A 15,115-nucleotide genomic window follows, 5' to 3' on the forward strand; every position below is an offset into this window, starting at 1 on the left:
GAACATGCAGAGTCCTTGTCTCAAAAAGGGCTGCACTACCCTTCCATGTGCATAGATGTCTCTCATCAACCAGGAAGCCCATGGAGCTTCTGTGTCCAGAGCTGTTTTCTGAGCCTCATTACTTAGGCATGACTGAATGAATTTTTCCCCAACGTCTGCACCCCCTCGCCCCAGGTTGGCTGGTATCAGGAGGTCCTTTTTCTACCCTTGCCAACCCCCACTTGAGTCACCTTATTAGCATAAACCCTCAAGTGTGGTCTGGAGGCCTATAGAAAACAGAAGCACCTCAATTACTCAGCAAATTCCAAGCATTTAGAGTTATGTCAGGGAGCACTGGAGAAACAGTGGGTAAGTGCTGGGCTTCTAGCCAAAGGCTTGATGGTTTGAATCCACCAGCCACTCCGAGGGAGAAAGATATACCAATGGGTATCTGTGAAGATTTCCGTCCTTGGAAGCCCTACTGGGCTGTTCTACCCTGTCTGTAGAGTTACTAGGAGTCAGAATCAACCTGACAGCAAGGGGTTTAGTTTTTTGTTTTTTTGGTTTACCGTTATCTCTGAGAAACCAAGGACAAAGACTAATTTCTTAGGATGAAGTTAAATCAAATAAAAAGCTGTGAAGTTTCTAGGTCATGATATACCGAGAAACTGGAATGTAACGGACATGGCCAAGCTCTCTGAAAACAGACTGGGGCTGTATAAGTGTCAGAGCCCTGTCTTGTAGCCTCAACAGCACATGGTAGATTTTGAGTCACAGCACATGAGGTTAGTCAGGTTTGTCTGAGTGTATAAATGTTAAACAAGGTTAATTTTTTTTTTTTTTGTATATTTAACAGATATGTTTGTTATAAGAAAAACTTACCAAAAAAGAAATGTATAAAGAAGAAAATGAGAGTTCTCCTGCCTGCCGAACCTACTCCCCAGATAAAACACTGCTGAGACACCTTTCTGTATTACACATAGGAAGCCGTGGTGGCTTTGAAGTGTAGTAGGTGGTGTTTGGACAAGGCACCCGGGAAGTCCCAACTCCTGCCCTGACAATCATCTGCCCTTCCTGGGCAATGAGAAATGGGTGAAGGCAAAGAAAAGGAAAATAACACTGTTGTTTGCAGAAATTTCACCTTGGGACAGGAAACTCTGGTAAATGAGGCCGAGTATAGGATTTCTGACAGAGGTTTAAAGAGCTGTGCCATCGCCCTAAACCCAGAGTGGATTTTACCTCAATTTCCTGAGATGCGAATGAAATGATAGAAGTCAATAAAAAGAGAGGTGCAGAGAGAAAGCAAGATGGATGAGTCCACTCACACAGGTCAACGGTCATCAAGTCCTGTCTGATAGAAGACTGCCTTGAGATTAGTCGTGGAAACTATGGATGCTAAATGAGATTCACACACCTCTACTGAGATGCTCATACAGGGTCCCTAAGAGTCGGAATACACTGGACGGCAAGAGGGTTTTTTCTTTTTAATTGAAATGATTACAGACATGAGTCAGAATAGACTTGCCCGGGGCAGTGGATTTGGAAATTCATACTGCCATACAGCGGCACAGACTCCTGGTGGTTCCATGCTGTAATGCTGACCACTCTGGACTCTGAATCCAGCTATCCGAGTTCAAGTCTCGATGGAACCTTAGTGTTTCCTTTAAAGGAAGGATTTAAAAAGAAAACTCCTTAAATTGCGAATTAAACTTGTTACTCCCCTTTCCGCGTCCCGCCTCTGATCCTCATTTAGGAGCTAGAAAGGTTTCGGGCCCGGAAGGAACAAGGGCGAGCTGCTCCAGATCCAGGCTACCTTCCAGATCCCCGTAGCCTTTTCCGCCTCGCGGCCGGGTCCCCTTTTCCTCTCGTCTCCTCCTCAGGAACTGAGCTCCCAGAAAATCGCAGAAAATAGCTGAGGAAGGAGGAGAGACTGGAAAGAACAGAGAAGAGAACTGGGCGTTCACAGCAGGGGCTTCAGGTGCTGGGTGTGGACCACCGCCGCTCCTCACTCAGGAGCGCTCCCATCCCTTCCTGACCCACCCGAGAACCGGGTTCCACCGATAAACCTCAAAGCTGCTTGCCTGGCATTTGTTCCTGCAAAGTTTCCTTTCACTGTGTGGACGCGTGAAGTGGATTAAGTTGGTTGGCAAGTGAGCGGAAGCCCAGTGCAGCGCCTTGTGGGCCCACTTGGTGTTGACTAGCAGGTGGTGCACCCATCCACAGCGTTTTTCCCCTTGCAGGCTGTCTGCAGGGCCTGGAGTGGAAAACTGGAAAATGAAGGCATAACAATGTTTCTTTAGAGATAAAAAGAGAAAGAGCCCAATAACTTGTTATACGGGTTGAAAGTGGTTATCTCTGGAGAACAGGAAATGTAGCAAGGGATCAGGGCACTACTGTTTTTCAGAAATATTGGGCATATGGTACTTTGATAAAATATATACTAAATAAAAATAATTTCTTTGTTATGTAGAATGTTTTTTATTTAAATCAAAATTTTTATGTACTCCAATGTATCAAAGATTCTGGGGTTTGTGTCACATTCTACAGGCCTTTCACTGTAAGATTATAAAAATGTTATGGGGCAATTTTGAAGCAAACAACCAGCCATTATTCCCCTTTTCATGAGCTGAGCAGATGGACTAACAGACTTGAAGATCCTCCCACGTGTAACCGTCTCTATGGCTCATGCACTGAAGCATCAGCAACTGAGAGGACTGGACGTGATTTAGTGTAAACAGTCCTGAGACCAAGGAAATCCATTAAACTCTGCGAATCTCAGCTTCCTCATCAGCAACATGCCAAACCTTGCTTTCAGTGTTGGCTCAGACATAACTGGGCAATCTTCCATGCTAAGGAGAAGAGCACCTCTCAGCTCTTAAACTCATCAAGGTAGCTCAGGCCATAGGCATTGCAACTTCTCATTTTGAGGTCCTGCACATTGCCTAGTTTTCCTTGTATCTGCACCTCTTTGCTATCCTCTTTGATATCCAGTGACCCCTGGGGTTGTACAGATAGATCCCTATGTGCTGTCTCCACAGCGGCCACAAGGAGGGGCCAGGACCTTTCCGCTTGGGACTATTGTTGTTATCTCTTCAAACTTTTTTTCTGTCACTCCAGCTGCTCTGTTTCCAGGACTGCAGTTACGTGGATATTAGGCCACTTGATGTTTTCTCACAGGTCAATGATGCTCTGGTCTTTTCGTTTTTAGTTCTTTTTTCCCTCTGGCTTCATTTTAGATAATTTATGTTCTACAGTGTCCAATTAACTGATAAAGTCATCCAATGTATTTTTCAATTCTAGAACTTCTATTGGAGTCATATATGTATATATATATATATCATTCATTTCCGTCCTCATTAAGCTCATGCTTTCCTCCATTTTTCTGAACATACACAGTGTGTTCATAATAGCTGTTTTAATATTTTGTCATTGATTCTATCATGTAAGTTATTTCTGCGTCTGTTTCTGTTGACTTTTCTCACGGTTATGGATCATATTTTCTGGCACCAGCACTCCACTCTTGGCATACCTAAAAATTTTTATTAGATGCCAGACATTCCTAATTTTATGTTAAGTGTTTTAAAAAATATTTTTCTATAATCCTTGTAATATTTTTGGACTTTGGTCTGCGATGCCATTAAGTTGCGTGGAAACAGTTTGATTCTTTCCAGGCTGGCTTTTAAGCTTTGTTTGGTGTGTTCAGAAAATCCTTAGTCTAAGGCTAATGTGGACACAGTGTTGAGGTATTACCCTCCTGAAGACTCTCCTTCATGCCAATGTGTTAGATGCTCTTTCCATACAGGCTCGTGGGAACACACACTCTTAGGCGGTCAGCCTGAGCTCTGTCCTACACTTCCTGAAGTTCAGTGTCTCCAGAGAGCTGTTTCACATATATTTTGTTTTGTCTTCTAGTGGTTTAAGGTAGAAATGTAAATACAATCTCAGCTACTCCATTACGGCCCAAAGCAGAAACCTATACACTTACATTTCACAATTAAGCGGAAAAACAAAGACCTATCTTCCATGTTAGTTTCTATCTCCCATACCCAAAATGCAAAGTGTGGTGCATAGTGCTCAAGTGCTAAGGCTCCTCACAAAAAGGTCCACAGTTCAAATCCAGCAGGCACTCCCTGAAAAGTCTATGCGGCAGTTCTGCTCTGTCCTGTAGGGTCACTATGAGTTGGAATCACCTTGACAGCAATAGGTTTGGCTTTTCTTTGGTATACCTAATATGTGCCATACACTGTTATGTGTATTATTACATCATCCCATTAATCTATACAGTAACTCTACAAGACAGTTAATACTATTATTTTCATATGAGACTTGAAACACTGAACGAGCTGGCCCGAGGTCAAACAGAAGGCAAGTAGTGGTGCCAGCACTGGAAGGGAGGCCTTCCCAGAGGTGGTGCCCCTAGCCACAGACCAGACCGAAGATCTTTGTAATAACCTTGGGATATCTGATATGCCTGGGATCCAGTATCCAAGGAGTTCCTAGCCACCATGTGGATAGGCTCCTTTTGGTTAGAAACTGCTCCCTCAGGGAGCCAGAGCATAACTTAGCCCTTAAGCTCTGGCTGAGGAAAAAAGCCCTTAAACTCTCTGCACAGCCATGTTTTCTTATCGGAAAGGCACTGAAAATGGACTTTGGTCTTAACCGAGGTATTTTACTTGGGTAAGGAAACCTCCTGCTGCTGGGGAGAAGAGTTGACGGCTCTTCTTCATCGAGCTGTATCAGTCTGTGGGATGCACGGCTTGTAGTTTCAATGTCTTCAGCGCTCACTCGGCATCTTGCACGTTTTAGCTGGTTTTCTTTGAACCTGCCTTTGTTTTCGCCCCCCTCCCTCCGCCCTTTAGCCTCCTTAGCATCTTCTGGGGCCTTTCGGATCTCTGTGTGCTGTGCCCGCAGTAGCCACGAGGGGGCGCCATGGTCCTTCGTTGCTTGTCTGAATAGTGACGAATGAGTCGAGGTTATTTCAATTTACTAGGACACTGTGGCTCAGAAGGAGAGCGAGATGAGGACACAGCCTGGGGAGGTTTGGCAAAAAATGCCCACACCTGCCAACACAAGACCTAGGATTTTCTTCTAAAATATAGTTTAAGATTCAGCATTTTCAGAGAAGGAAATATCTAAAGTTATTTCTGACAGTGAGAAGATAATGTCCTATTTACTTAAATTCCCCGAGGCCCTGGGTGGCAAAAGCAGTTAAACGCTTGACTACTAGCCCAAAGGTTGGTGTTTCAAATCCACCCAGAGGCATCTTGGAAGACACACCTGGCAGTCTGCTTCCTAAAGATCACAGCTTTGAAAGCCCTATGGAGCAGTTCCACTCGGCACACAGGGGGTGGTGATGAGTAGGAATCCACTTGCCAGCAACTAACAACAACAGCACTTACAGTCTCCACCATCATCGAAAGAGAGGGCAGCTTAAGGGATCTTCCTAATTTTCCATTCTCCTGATGCATGACAGGTGCAAATCCGAGGCAGAGAGAGAGCTAATGCTGTCTGCCCATGAAGGAGGTGTAAGAGAGGCCTTGAGGAAAGGGGTGGGGGAAGAGGAAACTGAAGCCACCGACTCAGAGCTTCTTGTCAAGCAGACTAGCGAATTGAAGTCAGCCAGACACAGGGTTGAAAGAACAGAAAGTTTTCTTCACAGTTGCAAACTGGGAGACAGGCAGGGCCTCGTGACCTAAGGCTGCCAGCTCCCTGACCCAGGGCAGATTTGCTTCTTTCATAGAGAAAAAAAAAAAAAAAGAGAGTGACATACATATGTATGAACAAGGAGGGGAGGATCCTCAGTCTTTTAATGCATGCTCAGTCCACATAATTTTAGTGAATGGGTTTTTGCACAGGGCTCTAGAAATACTGCACACAGCCCTGAAAACAAGGCGATGGCTGGCTACCGCCAACCCAGGAAGGTCCTATAGCGCATAGATTCAGAGTCAGTGCCAAGAGAAGACAAGAAACCTGGGCATTCGACTAATCACGGTGAAGTGCTGTAAAAGTTGTAACAAAAATGTAACAAGAGTAGACTTTTCTGAAAAACAGCTATTATGGGATGGTTAATAACCCTTAATAACCTTTTCATGACTGCCTGCTTCAAAACTGGAACCAGAAAAATAAAGAGGCTGCTTTTGGGGCAAGGGGTGCTGTAAAAAGGTGGGAAAAGTAGCATCAGCATCGGAATCTTTCAGAATTCAAGGGGGATAATGACCAGGATCAGCCCAAAGCTGATTCCCATGCGGTGGCAGTCAGACATACCACCAGCCTCCAAACTTTTTATCAATTCTGACATCATCCACCCCTCCCACGGCACTCTCTACTTCTCTTTGGGGTTCAATGATCTGTTCCCATGGCCACACAGAACCACACTTATAGTTTAGTGGTTTATTAAGGAAGTAACAGGGTACAACTCAGGATCAGGATCAGAAAGCATACAGGCAAAGTCTCCCTTCTTCAGTGTAGGACATCTCTCTCAGCTCCTCTCAGCCATTCAGGGCTCCTCTCGGCCCCCTCAGGACAGGCTCCTCTTGGCTCCGCTGTCTGTCGCCACTGATTCTGCCACTGGGCCCCTTCCCGGCCTGTCACCATCTTCAGCGTTATAGCCCTTGACCTGTGTTACAGCTCTTTTAAGAGGTTCTTTACCTCTTCTCTCTCTCTCTGCTTCTTCGCACTTCTTTCTTCCTTCTGCTTCTTCCTGTCTAAAAAAACCTCTGTGGGGTGTACTGTGCATACACACACACACACACACACACACACACACTCTCTCTCTCTCTCTCTCTCTCCTCCTCGGTTTCAAGGCATGGCCCTCCCACCGAGGCCATGAATTGAACAATCCCCTCTTGGTAGGCCAGAGATACTTCATTTGCATAGTAGCCTACAGATACTCCATTTGCATAGCCTATAGTCACCCCATTTGCATGGTATATTGACCAATCCGGCAAGGTGCATCCTAATTACAGGGCAGACTGCATGCAACTCAGGGCCAGACAAAAAGTATCAAACCTCAACTTGTTTACAGCTTGCTCAGGAAATGTCAGTCAGCCTGAAGAAAAATAACAAACCCTCTGGGGGTAGAAAACTAGGGCAAAGGTAATGCCTCAGGCCTTAGCTGTTTTACCAAAGAACCAAGGCAAAAGGTCACCTAAGGGATCTCATGTCACCGCAGGTGTGTTGGGGTGGTATCTGGAGAAATTGTCTGGTAATAGGTGTAGGACTTGGAAGCAAGACATCAAGCACGCCAGCTGTCACCCTAGGAAAGAAATCTGAGGAAAGTTTAGACGTGGAAAGGGCATTTGATGAAGTGTTGCCACCAGGCTTATGATACCAACGCTCTTTCTCATCTCTACAAAGAAGGCATCAAAGTGGGCTTGATGTGCTTGTTATGCATGGTGGGTATGAATATGGAATTAAATACATACTTATTCATATTAAAATACTCATCCTTGTACCACCTAAAACTATCTCAAGTACTACCAGTGGTGCCCATACCACATACTGGGAAACCGGCTATTGAAAAGTAAAAAACGAGCCCCACCTGGGGGTACAAAGTTATTTGCTGTGACGGAATCTCCTAATGCGACGTCTCAGGCCAAGGGCTCAAAAAACCCACTAAGTGCCAAGGAAACACAGCCCATCATAATTCTTCTGAGAAGAATCAGAGAGCCAGAGGGATCTCCAGAAACTATCCCAGGCACCCTCTCATTTACAGACAGAGAAACGGGCTGTGAGTTGAGGTCCAGGACTTGCCCAAGGCATGTGGCAAGGCTGGCGCAGATGCAGCAGGTTCTTGGTCCCCCTGAGTCTGGGAAGACGTAGCTAGGATGCAGGTGGATTCACTCAGGACAAGGCCCCAGCACAAGAGCCTACTGGTGGGACATTTGAGACTGAGACCCAGGACCTAAGGGCTGTATATTTTCAGAGTGATTCTACCAGAAAGCCCATTCTTATACTCCTAGGTCAATGAGGAATTCCCAGTCTCTGTCCTTTTATTAAGACCAATGTTCCAGTCCCCAAATCCTGGGCACTTTTTCTACCTTACACCTTCTTTGTTTTTAAGCTGATTTTGAAATGTAAAATTCTCAGGCATAAAGGAATTTAACAGCTAATTTCTTTCAACATCCATTGAATTCACCTGACATCTTCACCGGCTGGTTGGAATCCACATTCTTCCTTTTTTTTTTTTTTTTCCCCCTCACTGTAAACTATAACTCCACAGCAATATCAATTTCTCAGTGGAAAAGAATCTAGCTAAGCAATCAAGAAATGCACATAAGTTGCAGGGATTTATTGTAATGGAACAGAAGTCTGACAAGCAAACAAAATGCTCTGACTGTTGAGCAACTGACCACCAATCTCTGGGTGTCTTCACGTGACTTGAGGGTCTGAAATTTAGGTCAACAGGAGCTGGAGCTTCTTGAAGCTGGAAATCATTTATGAGGAGGAACATGTCTTTGCTACTGGGGACTGTGGGTTCTGGGTAAATATTAAAAATAGAAGCCCCAAAGCCACTAAGTCTGGACTGAGATAACAGATAAAGTCAGAGACCACAATTAGTAGCTAATGAAGAACTCTGAAAGACAGGGAGAGCTGTATGCAAAGGTACTCTCCACCTGTCATCTCCTATAGGTTCTGGGTCTTCTCTGCAAAGAGAAGAGTGTTTGAATTCTTAGTGACACCTGGCCGTGGACCTCCATGCAGGGCCAGCCTCATGGGCACGTGACCTGTACAGTCACCGAGGGCCCCACGCTCAGAAGGATCCTCGCGCTTGGTTTAATGTTCTGCTGTCATCGTCTTGGGGAATTATTTAGAAGTTTATCTTTGAACTTGTGTTTTGTAAGTGAAATTCAGTTAGACAAGGAAGCGGGCACGTGAGTAGAGGAAACGCACACAATACATCTGTCTGCCGCAGTTCCTCGCTGGCTCATTTACATACAGCAATCTTGATAACCCCATGAGCACAGAATTAAGGTGCACAGACAATGCATGGAGGTTCAGCGAGACTCAAAGTCACTACTAGGTGTCAAGCACAAGACAAGGCAGAGTCAAGGCATGACAGATTCAGACAGTTTAAAAAAAAAAAAAGATCCTTTTTTACGTTCCGATCCTTTATTACTTACGTGGGCAGTGAAAGGAAAAGTTGTCAAAGCTGCCAGCTCCTCATGGCCCTCTCCTAAGTCGACGCTCAAAAAAGGTGGCCAGATGATGGCAACATAAGTAGGTGGACGGTCTGTTGCTGAGCAATCAAGGCCTCACTGCAGCTGAGCAGTTTTATATCCCGTGGCTGTGCCCTAAGGAGGGCTAGGTGAAAAGCCCCACCCCTCACTGGAAGCAGGAAGGTGGACGGGAAAACTGTCTAGAGGCGGCCTCCCACAAAAAAGAGAGGCAGATGAGAAAAGGGTCAAGCTCCTCACAAGACTGTCTAGCCTATGTTCCCGGGTGGAGGACTTGGTGTCTCCGACATCTAGTGCTGCCGTAACAGAAGTACCACAAGCGGATGGCTTTAACAAAGAGAAGTTTATTCTCTCACAGTCTAGTAGGCTACAACCGCAAATTCAGGGTGTCAGCTCCAGGGGTCGGCTTTCTCTCTTGGTCGTCTCTGGAGGAAGATTCCTTGTGACCCAGGGACCCTAGGGCCAAAGCATTCGCTCTGCTCCCGCTGTTGCTTTCTTGGTGGTATGAGGTCCCCATTCTCTGCTTCCTTCTCTTTATCTTTTGAGAGCTAAAAGGTGGTGCAGGCCACACCCTGGGGAAACTCCCTTCACACTGGATCAGGGATGTGACCTGGCTAGGGGTGGTGTTACAGTCCCACCCTAATCCTCTTTTAACAAAAAATTACAATCACATGATGGAGGATAACCACAGAATACTGGGAATGGTGGCCTAACCAAGTTGACACCTGTTTTGGGGGGGGGACACAATTCAATCCATGATACTTGGGTTCTGGCCTATGTGGACATGTACAAGGTGGTCAGAACACCACGGCAGAGCCGTTGCCCTGCACGAGGCGTGTCTAAAACTGAAGGGGGCACTGACAGCCCCGGGAAGAAATGCTTTCTTGTCAACCAGAAGTTGTTTCAGGATCTTCAGGCTTTGAAAACAGACAGGATGTTTTTTACTGACATTAAAAAGAGCACCAGCCATGGAATTCTCTCTCCCTCTAGGGTTAGGTATTGAATTGTGTCCCCCAAAGAGGTATCTCGAAGTCCTAACCCCTGTACCTGTGAACGTGACCTTGTTTGGGGTAATAAGGTCTTTGTCTGAAGATAAACCCACTGCAGTGGAGTCAATTCCGACTCATAGCGACTTTATAGGATCAAGAAGAAAACTGCCCCGTAGGGTTTCCAAGGCTGTAAATTTGTGTGTGCGTGTGTGTGTGTGTGTGTGTGTGTGTTTTAGGTGAAAGTTTACAGCACAAATTAGCTTCTCGTTCAAAAATTTATACACAAATTGTTTTGTGACATTGGTTGCAATCCCTCTAATGTGTCAGCATTCTCCTCTTTTCCCTTTACACTCCGGGTTCCCCGTGTCTTTTCGTCCAGGTTTCCTGTCCCTTCCTGCCTTCTTGTCTTTGTTTTGGGGCAGGTGTTGCCCATGAGTTCTCCTATACTCGATGGAATTAAGAAGCTCATTCCTCACGTGTTATTGTTTGTTTTATAGCCCTGTCTACTCTTTCTGCTGTTGGTTTTTTTTTTTTTAATTGTACTTTAGATGAAGGTTTACAGAGCAAAGTAGCTTCTCATTTAAAAAAAATTAATACGCGTGTTGTTTTGTACATTGGTTGCCAACCCCATGACAACACTCTCCCCTTCTCGACCCGGGGTTCCCCATTACCAGCTTTCCTGTCCTCTCCTGCCTTCTAGCCCTTGCCCTAGTGTTTTTCCAGTCTGTGTCAGACCAGTAAGCTTGGTCTTTTGTGAATGTGTGTGAGTTGGAATTTTGTTCTACATTTTTCTCTGGCTCTGTCTGGGACCCTCTATGGTGATCCCTGTCAGAGCAGTCGGTGGTGGCAGCTGGACACCATCTAGTTGTGCTAGACTCAGGCTCTGGTACTCATGGTCCATTAGGCCTTTGGACTAATCTTCCCCTTGTGTCTTTGGTTTTCTTCATTCTCAAGGCTGTAAATCTTTACTGGAAGCCGAATGCCACTTGTTTCTCCCACTCTTTGAAGAGAGTTATCAGTTAAGTAACACCAGAGAAGGGTGGGTCCTAGTTCTAATCCTTTCTGAGTGCTGTTCCATAAAAGAGAAGAGCACAGAGGGTCAGGCACAGGAGGAACAGACCAACGAAAGCCCAGAAACCAAGGAAGGCCCTTTCCCCAGGAGCCCACGAGGAGGATAGCCCCGCCGACGCCCTAATTTGGGACTCCTACCCCTTTTTTTTTTACCCCCTAGGGCACTGAGGTAAATAAACACGTGGCTCTTGAAAGCCAGAAACTTAGCTGCATTTTCACCGTAACAGGTCTTCCTGAGAAATTTTGAGCAACGCTACCAACGACCCAGTAGAGAACCTCAGCCGTCTCTTTCAGGGATGCCCCGAAATTAAGGAGCAAAGTGGTTTTGCCATACGCAGACGTTTCTTCCACATGTGCTGATGGTCGACTCGCCTTCCCCGCGAAGGAAAACAGCAACGACGATCGCACTACTTGCCCGAAAGTAATTAAGTGGTGGAGAAAGCAAACCCACAAAGACCAGATAGCTCGACGAAAACTCCACGCCTGAAAAAGCTTGGAGAGTGAAGAAAAAGTCTAATCTATCTTTCCAGACCAGAAAAACCAGGGGAAAGCGCGAACGCAGTCCCCCACTACCACAAATTATGCAGTCGAGTTTCCCACATTTGGGGAAATCGCAGGGGTCAACACATCCGGAGTGCAATGGATAAGCCTCGCCCTGGGAAAACCACCTTCGTGATCATGGTATCTCCCCTGCCAGGTAAGTATGAGTTTCTCCTCTGCCGCCCCCACGCAGCCTCGCACTCCTTACTCTTTTCGCAGACGGTCATTTCGCTAGCCTCACTCCCGACCCCTCAGAGCCCTTCTACGCTCCTACAGCACACAATTTCATGGACAGACCTGGACTTCTTCCCACACCACGAACAGTCATAACGTGTTTAAGCAGTACACGCCGATCCAGCAGCCACTGCGCTGCCGTATCTACATAAGACACTGCCCGGTCAGTGACATCACCGACCGCGCTCTTCCCGCCTACCCACGGCCCGCCCCCTCCCCGCGTTTTCCTCCTCCCGTTCCTCCCAGACGGCCAATGAGCGGGCCGGCAGCCCGAGGAAGAAGTGACGTCTCCCTTCCCCCTCCCCAGCGGCCACCGTTTACGCGGCGAGCCGAGTCGGGGGCCTGGCCCAGCCGCGTCTCTCCCGGCTCCCGGACTGCGCGGCTTCTTCACCTCTCCTTCCCCACGCCCCTTTGGCTTTCGGCTGAAGCCTGTGCAACTTTCTCGGAATAATGAGTGGCTCTTAACACGTAGAATAGAACAAAAATTGATATTAGCCCTGACCTCGGAATCATTTTTTTTCCATGGCATAGAATGTATCCTTTTTTTTTTTTTTTTTTCCGAAGGCACCTTACGGAGACCAAGACGAGTGTGTTACCTAGAGAATTTGCAGCCATCCACCCATCACAGAGACAAACATGTTTAAACACGTTTTGTGTGGAATACACCCGTGCATGTATGAACTGGAACCCTAGCAGCAGTACTTTTTGACTTAACCCTCCTGTTACTCAGTGACATTGGTTACACTTTTCACAATGTGTCAGCATTCTCGTTATTTCCTTTGTGACAGTTCTGTTTCCATCAGTTCCCTGCCCCTCCTTACCTTCATCATCGTCGGCCTAGGGTGAATTTTGACTGTTAGGTCTCATTATTTAGAGGAGCACAGTAGTCGCAGGTGATATTTATTTTATGAGCCACTCTGTGTTTGGGCTGATAGGTGAACACCAGGAGTGGTTTGAGATCCAAGGACAAAGGGTATCCCAGGGCGATAGTCTCAGGCGTTCCTCTGGTCTCCACGGGTCCAATAAGTATTGACTTTTTTTTTTTTTAGGAATTTGAGTTTTGTTCTATGTTTTTCTCCCATGCTATCCTGGACCATCTATTGTATTTGTATCCCTGGTGGCAACGGTCGGTAATGGTAGCCGGGCACCATCTCGGTATTCTGCTCTCTAGGTAGATGAGGCTGTGCTCCCTGTAGACTAGTTTCGTCTTTGGAGTCTTTGGTTTCCTTTTTCTCTTTTGCTCCTCTTTATTTTTCTTAAGATAAAAATCCTCTGGGACAACTTTCTTGGCATTCTGACCTAGTGAAAAAACCTGGCATCACCCTACAGTGAAGCTCAAAGTTGGCAAAGTCCACTCACTCAGGGTTTTCTATCTGCTTTTTAGGTCTCTGCTCTTAACTAGAGGATGACCAGATTTACCCAGATTTACCTGAGAAAATCATCTCATACCAGCCACGGCTCTGACGGGAAACAGAAGGTACATGCAAACTCAGTGATTCAAAGAGAGTTTTATGAAGGGAATATTTAATTCTGTGAGATGTGAGGGCAGGATCAAAAGAACTCAGCATAGGATAGTGAAGCACCTGGGAGCTGGAAACTGCAGGGAGGCCATTAACACCTCCAGGCCTGGATGGGGGTGGGTGGGGAAGGAGGGTGGAGGATTATTTACTAGACCCTGGGAGACCCAGAGCCTTGGCGAGGGTCACAGGACAGGCCTGTGGTCTCTGGAAGAGGAATGAGCGAGTGACAGCCAAACCTAGCCCTGGCGGGGAGGGGAGGGAGCCCTAGGGGATTTAAAAATACCAGGAACTCTCTCTACTCCTACCCTTTGATTACCTTCCTCTACCTCCAGTTGGCCATACCCAACAGGAACCATGAGGGCAAGGAAGTCCAGGAGATGAAGTAGAGAAAATATATTTTCCTTAGTGTCGTAGTATTAAAATACAGGGAATATATTTTCTAGTTTTTTATATAGCTGTATAAGCTGTAATTAGTCTCTAGTCTTTGAAACGTATTTACTTGCTCTAAAATCTGTCTCATGATTGTTCCTTTAAAGAAAAATGAGGCAATCAATTGTTTTATTGTTGATTAAATTATGTTCCTCTCCCAGGGAGAAAAACACACAAGACTGAGATAGCTGAACAAAGCTTAGGTCCACCTCAAAGAGAAGTCAACATTCCTGAAAATCTCTAAACCCTGAGAGAAACCAGGATGGCGTGAAGAGACTGGCAAGACTCTCCGATGACATGATGAGACTTACGAGGCTTCAATGGTAGATCACTTTATCGTCATGTCCACCTCAAAGAAAAGTCAGGATTCCTGGAAATCTCTAAACCCTAACCTTCTCCCTGTAAAGCCCTCCAGTTAGCCCTTTAGAGTTAGACCGGATTTGGGAGAAATTTAACCCCCTCTGTCTCTTGGACACCGGTGTTCAATAAAGCCCTCTTGGTGCTTACCTCCTCCTGTCTCAGTATTGGCTTTATAGCAGGCGGCTGGAATCTGCGATTTGCAGGAACAGAGATGCTGCCTGTGGAGATCAGATTTAGTTGTTCCTTCCTTGCTCTTGCTCCCTTTTTCCCTTGGAAGTATCTTTGACAGTGTTCCTACAACTCTACTATTATGGTTTTAATTTCCGAGATATTTGTTTGCTGAATGCGCCTTTCTTCCCTTTTTTAATTTTTTATCGTGCTTTAGGTGAGCGTTTACAGCTCAAGTTAATTCCTCATACAAAAATATGGGCTCAAACATAGCAAATATTGTCAGGATGACACAGGAATGGGCACTGTTACGTCCTGTTGTACACAGGGTCGCTATGAGCCAGAGATGACTTGACGGCAGCTACCAACGTAACAACGCATAGGTCAAATGTTGCACCCATGAAACAAGAACTGGTTGAAAAAAAGAAAGGAGCGGAGGCGGGGCCAAGACTGCAGAGTGGTCAGAAGCTTCCTGCAGTCCCTCTTACAACAAAGACCCCCCAGAAAAGTGAATCCATTTTACACAACAATCTAGGAGCCCTGAACATCAAAGTTGAGGAGTCAGACTGAGCAGCAGGAGGAGGGAGAGACAGTTCAGAAGACCTGAGGATTTGCCAGACCTGACCTGGCTGGCACCCTGCAGGCTGGA

At 46.1% G+C, this 15,115-nt stretch overlaps 1 non-coding gene across 1 annotated transcript; it reads right to left on the reverse strand.

The window, feature by feature from the left end:
- Positions 1–11,756: 11,756 nt before the first annotated feature.
- LOC126074192 (U1 spliceosomal RNA) lies at positions 11,757–11,920 on the reverse strand. The gene has a single exon (XR_007516993.1). It is a non-coding gene; the product is annotated as a U1 spliceosomal RNA (small nuclear RNA).
- Positions 11,921–15,115: the final 3,195 nt, after the last annotated feature.

This window comes from Elephas maximus, chromosome 3 (assembly GCF_024166365.1).
Source record: "Elephas maximus indicus isolate mEleMax1 chromosome 3, mEleMax1 primary haplotype, whole genome shotgun sequence".
NCBI lineage: Eukaryota > Metazoa > Chordata > Mammalia > Proboscidea > Elephantidae > Elephas > Elephas maximus.